Raw genomic sequence first — 6794 nt, 5'->3', positions numbered from 1 at the left:
GAGGAGCCGCCGAGACGGCGCCGCCCGCCCAGGGCGGGAGAAAGGGAGCGGCCTCCGGCAATGACCTTGGAGACTCGGCCTCCCCGCGCCTTCCAGACGCGTTCCACCTGCAAGTATTCAGTTGTTCAGTGAAGTCAGCCAACACCCCTTACTGCGTGGGCAAACTCGTATCCCACTGTGTCTGAATCCCATAGAGGCGTATTTTCATTGGCCTGACGGAATTTAACACCCACCCACTTCCCTGGACTCCCCCCACACACCCCCCTGTCACTCACCCCCAGGACACAGCCCACCCACCTGTTCTCAGGAATTGAAGAATACAAGGCATAAAACGTAATACGGAGATGGATTTATTCTTTCAATTTTGTGTCTGTTATCACAAAGTCACCCCGGTGATTTGGGGTTGTCTGCCAGTGGCGTTCCCGGAGTAATCAGATTGAGCATCTGCTGTGTTCAATCACTGTGAGGTAGAGGTAGGAGGAAGAGAGGCAGTGCTTGTCCTCAAGGACCTCTGCTGAGTGGGGAGCCGAACTCTTTTTTTTTTTTTTGGAGAGGTTTTTGCTTTAGGGCGCGTGCGCTCACCAGAAAGCCAGAGAGAGACAGAGAGACAGAAAGCGAGAAATCACCCCCTAGGGGGGATGGCCAATCCGCAATCCCTTCTCCTCCGTTCTCCTCTCGGGATCTTGGGCACACACGCACACGCACCTGGCCTGAGTTTTAAGCCACCGGGTTGGGACGCGAACCGCGGTCGACTACGTGGGAGTCCAGCGACATAGCCATTATGCTAACTGCTGGTCCTGGGAGCCCAGCTCTTTGACCATGAAGGGGTATCTAATAATACAAGTCTGTACCGGATACTCAAGTGCAAACACTTGTAAGCATTCGGGGGAAGGAAAGCTCATTGATTTGCAGGGGCTAAGGGGAGCCATGCAGATAAGGAGCCTTTGTGCCAAATCTTCAAGGATGAGGGGTTCTTAATATCTACCTCCATTCTTTTTTCTCCCCTCTCAAAGGCAGAGGTAGAGTTGTGTTCTCAAATATTCCAATATACTAATTTAAATGTGCTTTGTGTTTCGCTGTGTTTAGCGATAGTAAATTCCCCGTCAGTTTCTATACCGACAGAATTACCTACAGAACGAGTAAATAGCTCACAGTAGCACTGACTGTGCAGAAGTGTTTGTGTCTGTTTTCTGTGAGACTGGCTTCCTTGCCCACCCGTCTCCAGGATTCTGTCTGCAATATTGCACTACTGCAACTCTGCGATGCAGCTGTCTTTTTTCTGGCCCAGGACGGGTGTCATCTGCGTAGAGCTGCTCAGGGCTGCCCATCTTCAGCATTCTCCATGTTGTTAGCAGCCTTTCATGGTTATAGCACTGCTCCCTACATGCTCAAAGGGATTTTTAGGCAAATTCCAACCCAGAACTGTGCCAACAAGAACACATTGCATCTTCTTTTCTATCTCCATTTCTCCTGTTGAGTGCAAAGATTTCTTTTGAACAGAAAAGGCACCATCACTTAGAGGCGAGGCGTAGTTGATGAGTAATCACTTCCAAAACAAATGGGTTGATTTAGGATCCAAGTGTCTACTAAGCAGACTGGGCACATCTCGAGGTCCCAGAATGCCATTCCATGTCTCCAGGGTCCACACAATTCATTGCCACTCTTCTTCCCCCAAACAGGAAATGAGAAGAGGACACTGTCCTTGGCTCTCCCAGGCCTTTCTGTTGTCCTCAGGAGCAGTTAGAGAATGCAATGATGCTCTGAAGAACTATCCCTACCACCTTTTGAGAACTAAAACATAGAAGTGAATAATGGAGGCACCAATGATGATCTTGAAGACTTCCCATGGCAGTTCAGAGAGAAAGTTTACTGAGCAGCATAATCCAGACTATTCAGGGCAGTGAGGAACTGACCTTGTAAGTGGGCACTGTGCCACCTGACCAGATGGCCTGGAGCACCAGGGCAGCCAAAAGTGCCTTTCTGATTCTGAAGCACATTTGATGGACATGCCAATGCACTTGGCACTTGGACTGGCATGAGCGTCTGTCTGGGAGTCTGCGGCAGGCCACAGTCTCCAAGCAGATTAATCACCAGGAGGAGGTGAGAGTCAGGCCTGATGTGTGGAGGTATGTGCACGCAGTGGGAGAGAAGGCTGGTCTGGCCATCATCGATCATTTCGCGAGGTCCTTTCCCCTTCTGACCATTTCTCAAAACGTGAAAGGCGTAGCGTGAGCATGTTGGGATAATGAGACAAATAAGACACAGTAAATTACCTCAAGAGACTCTCAGGCTAGGAAAAGAAGAGGCATAAAACAGAGAAATATAATTAAACATTATTACATGTTTAACGTGATGTATTATGATAGTTGCAACAGAAGTATGTACAAGAAAATGAGGACAAAAGGAGTGGCCACCTGGGGAATGAGTGGCTCATTGAGGGCTGAGTGTAAGTCGGAAAGTGAGACAACAGGAATGTGTTTCTGGAAATGTGGGGTACAGAGTGGGCCGAAGGGTGGAGAGGACTTTTGGGCAGAGGCATGCATATGAGGAACAAGCAGGCATGAGGAAAGTGACGGGGACTGGAACCAGTCTGTTCCATACCTCATTTTTCTTTCAAAAACAGAAGACAAGGCAACTTCCTAAAGACAGGTGCAGTGGTGGGTAGGAGAGTGGGGAAGAAGCAATGGTGTGGAATTATTGCTGAGAGAACTAAGAGAGGAACTAATGAAGGTTGTGTACAAGAATAAAGGGGCACTGTGACCTACCTGAGGTAGGTTCTGGATTTGTAGTGGCACCAGTATTGTCGAGCTATTGTGTCCTGAGGTGTTTAGTATCCTCAGGATAGGAGAGAAGCAAGCAGAAGGTGGGTCTGTTGCCAAGTGAGTAGTATCAGGGTACATGAAGCAAAAGGAGGAGTGGTTAGGATGTTGGTGTACAGAGAAGAGAGTCAACAAATTTAAATCATACTACGCTGTTGTCTGGAAAAGGAAACGAAGCCAGGAGAGAGGGAATTGACTGTGAGAACAGGGCTAGAGTGGAGTGGGAAAGGTAGTGAGTAAACCAGAAGAAAAAGGTTGGTGATTAAAGGGCAGTCTATTGGAGCTTGTTTTAGTGTCCTATTGCTGATCTACCCATTTATTACACACTTGGTGACATATAGCACCACAGATTGATCTCTTACAGTCTGGAAGTCATAGTCTGAAGTGAGTTGGTAGGTTGTGTTTTTCCCAGAGACCCTCAGGGAGAATCTTCTTTCCATACTTTCCAGCATCTAAAAACCACCCACATCCTCTGACTTCTGATTCTGTGGTTCCAAGTCTGTCTCCCACTGTGACCTTCTGATTCCATTGGGCCCTCCTTGATAATCCAGGATATTTTTTCCATCTCAAGACCCTTCCTTAAATGATCATATCTTCAAAGTCTCTTTTTTGGCAGTAGAGTAACATAGGTTTTCAGGATTAGGATGTGATCATCCTTGGTGTAGGAGAGGTATTATTTAGCTTACTACAGAGCCTAGATACCTAGATAGAGATGAAACTGTTTTTGTGATGTAAAGGACTGAGTGTGACCATATGTGAGTTCCTATAGTAGATTGTGAATAGCCTGTTAGGATTGAGGAAGGAATTTTGAGTCTATTGAGAAGGATGATCGACATGGACTCGGAAGTCAGTGTTAGAGTAGAGAAAACCATGGTCTTGGTATAAAAGTCCTCAGTAAATTAGAAGGATGACTAGGAGATTGAATGATGATGAAGTAAGAGTAGTAAAGTATAGTAATACCAGAATAGGAGAAGGAAGTTTTGCATACATTTGAAGATGAGTCCTCTGAAAGAGGCCGTGAAGAGCTAGGATGTTGCCATGAGAATCTCCACATCCTGCCTTAGACACAGTGATGGAGAGGAAATAGCCACCAGAGGGCAGCAGAGAGTGCAGCATTTTAAGGAGAAATTGCCTCACATTTACTCATTCACTCATTTGTTTGTGTATCCCACATGTATTCATTCATCCCATGAGGATTAAGACAAGTATTGGGAATTCAAAGATGGAATCTAGGTTTCTTTTCTTAAATAATTCATAAATCTACTACAAGAGACAGACGTTGACACAATGTAAAACATTCTACAATAAAAACATGCCAAATATGAGAATGCAGAGTATTAGGATAAGTTGCACAAAAGAGATGTTGTTTGATTATGCCTTGAAGGATGGGTTATATTTCTCATGAAGACAAGAGGAAGATGTCATTGTAAGAATAAGGAAAATATAAGGAATATTGAGAAGGCTGAGTGAGCTCGTATGTTGCAATAGTTTGCTAGGGCTTATAACAAAATACTGTGGACTGGGTGGATTAAACCACAGAAAGCTATTTCTCATAGTTCTGGAGGCTAGAAGTCCAGGACCAAGGTTGGCAGGTTGGATTCTCCTGAGGCCTCTGTCCTTGGCTTGAAGATGGCTACTTTGTTATTGTGTCCTAACTTGGCCCTTCCTCTGTGTATGTGCATCCCTGACATCTCTCCCTCTTCCTGTAAGGACACTAGTCATATTGGATGAAGTTCCACTCATGTGGCCTTATTTAATCTCAGTTACCTCTTTAAATGCCCTGTCCCCCATACAGCCATATTCATTCTTACATATACTTGGGGTTAGGGCTTCAATATATGAGTTTGGAAAGTATACAATTTAGCCTACAACAGCCCCTTTCTATCTGTAGGTTATATAAATGGTCATGTTTTGATTATCAGGATACTGAAAAGGAGAGTGATACTTTCAATAGTCCTCAATATTTGTTTTCATTGCATATAAAAGTGGAAATAGCACTGAACAAAAATTAAGGAAATTTAAGCTTGGCCCAACCTGGTGGCCCAGTGGTAGCAAACTGAGCTGCAGTGCTAGAATTATGCAGCTCATTATGGTTTTGGATACACGATCAGCTTGAAAACACGCCAGATGTGTACATGTGTGCTGAAGAAGGATCGGGAAAGGGAATTGCAATGTGACAAGACCCTGTCAAGGATCTTTCTCTCATGTGTGCGCACACATGCTTTCTATTATGAACAAAATAAATACATTTTTTAAAAAGTAAAATAAAAATTGAGCTTAATTTCCATGTTAGGCTATATGGAGGACTTAGTGTTCTGGTGGACTCTCCTACTGCAGAGCAACGAGATGGTAAAGGGAAAACACTTTTTGTTGAATTAATGGACCCAGAAGAGGACATAAGGTAGGTGAAGAGTTCAAGGAGCATTATCTTGTCCCACTCCCAAAACCAAACAAAACAAAACAGAGAACAACTCTGAAATGAAGGCAGAAGTGAGAGTCACAAGCAGTTGGCAGATAAAAGGGGCAGGGTGGCCTCAGGGACCCATGACCTAAAAGAACTGTAACCTAGGCTCTGAACTTTTTGCAGCAGCAAAAAAAGTAGAACCTTGTCCCTGTCACTTTGAGATAGAAACTTTGAGGGGATTTGAAAAGATTCCAGATCAGTGGTATTCCCAAGTTCCTTTCTGGAAGGAAATGTTCTCATTTTAAGACTACAAGATAAGCACACAATTGTTACAGAGTAAATATAAACTTTAAGTCCAAGGTCATCAAGGGTATAAAGAGGCAAGGTACCATGAATGAGAATCAGAGAAAATAGATAACAGATTCACACCGCGAGGACCACAGATACTAAAACAGATCTTCATGATAGGAGATCTGTTTCTCACCTCCAAATGAATGAAACACAAATAGAACCTAGCAGTAACAGATTGTTGAAATTGGCCAACAGATTCAAAATATAGCCAAATGGAATTTCTATGAATAAAAAATATGACTACCAGAATAAAAAACAACGAAATGATTAAATATAACTAAAGAGAAAATTAATGACCTGGATTTTTGTTGAAAGAAAGTAATTAGACTGTAGCATGGAGAGCTAGGGGATAGACTGTATGAAAGACAAATTAGAGAAATAGATAAGAGATTAAAAAATCTAATACTTATATAATCAAGAGTTTCAGGGAAGAGAATGGAAAGAAGAAGAATAAATAGTTAAAAAGTTTCTCACAGAGAATTTTGTAAAATTGAGATGAAAACATACGTCTGTAGATTCAGGGAGGATGAATAATAGGAAGTAGACCAACAAAGCTGAACTTTGATTATTTTAAAAGATGAATGAAAAAGAAAATAGTAAAATAAAATGGATTGATAGTGAGAAGGGAACAATAAAAATTAAGTATAAAAAGGGGATGTAATTACAGATTTATAGGAGAAATTAAGGACCTATCCTTATGACAGCAAATTTGAACTCTAAGGTAAAATGGAAAATATTTAGAAAAATATAAACTACAAAATAATCTGAAAAAGAAATAGGTCCCCTGAATGAATCTACATCTATTAAGAAATTAAATAACATTTTAAATGTTTACCACAAAGAAAAGTCCAGATGATTTTGCCAGTCAATTCTCTCAAGCCTATTTCAAACAGAATAGGTAATTTTAAGTGTATATAAATTCATATAAATGCCTTCAGAGTATAAAAAATACATGTTTTGCAACTCATAATATAGCCTTGAAATTAAAGCTGAGTAAGACAGAAATAGAAAATTTATAGGCCAGCTTTGCCCTTCAACTTAAATGCAAAAGTATCTTGAATGACTATTAGTTAACTTAATCTAGCAGTGTATGTATGAAAAAAAGATATGTGTCAGCTCCTCTGTTAAAGGAGAAAACCTGTATGTTATTTTAGTTGATGCAATAAGAGCACTTAATAATATTCAATATCCATTCTTTTTTTTTTTTTTTTTGGAGAGGT

The sequence above is a fragment of the Tupaia chinensis genome, unplaced genomic scaffold, assembly GCF_000334495.1.
Source record: "Tupaia chinensis unplaced genomic scaffold, TupChi_1.0 Scaffold000292_1, whole genome shotgun sequence".
Classification (NCBI taxonomy): Eukaryota; Metazoa; Chordata; class Mammalia; order Scandentia; family Tupaiidae; genus Tupaia; species Tupaia belangeri.
This window is presented reverse-complemented; position numbering follows the sequence as displayed.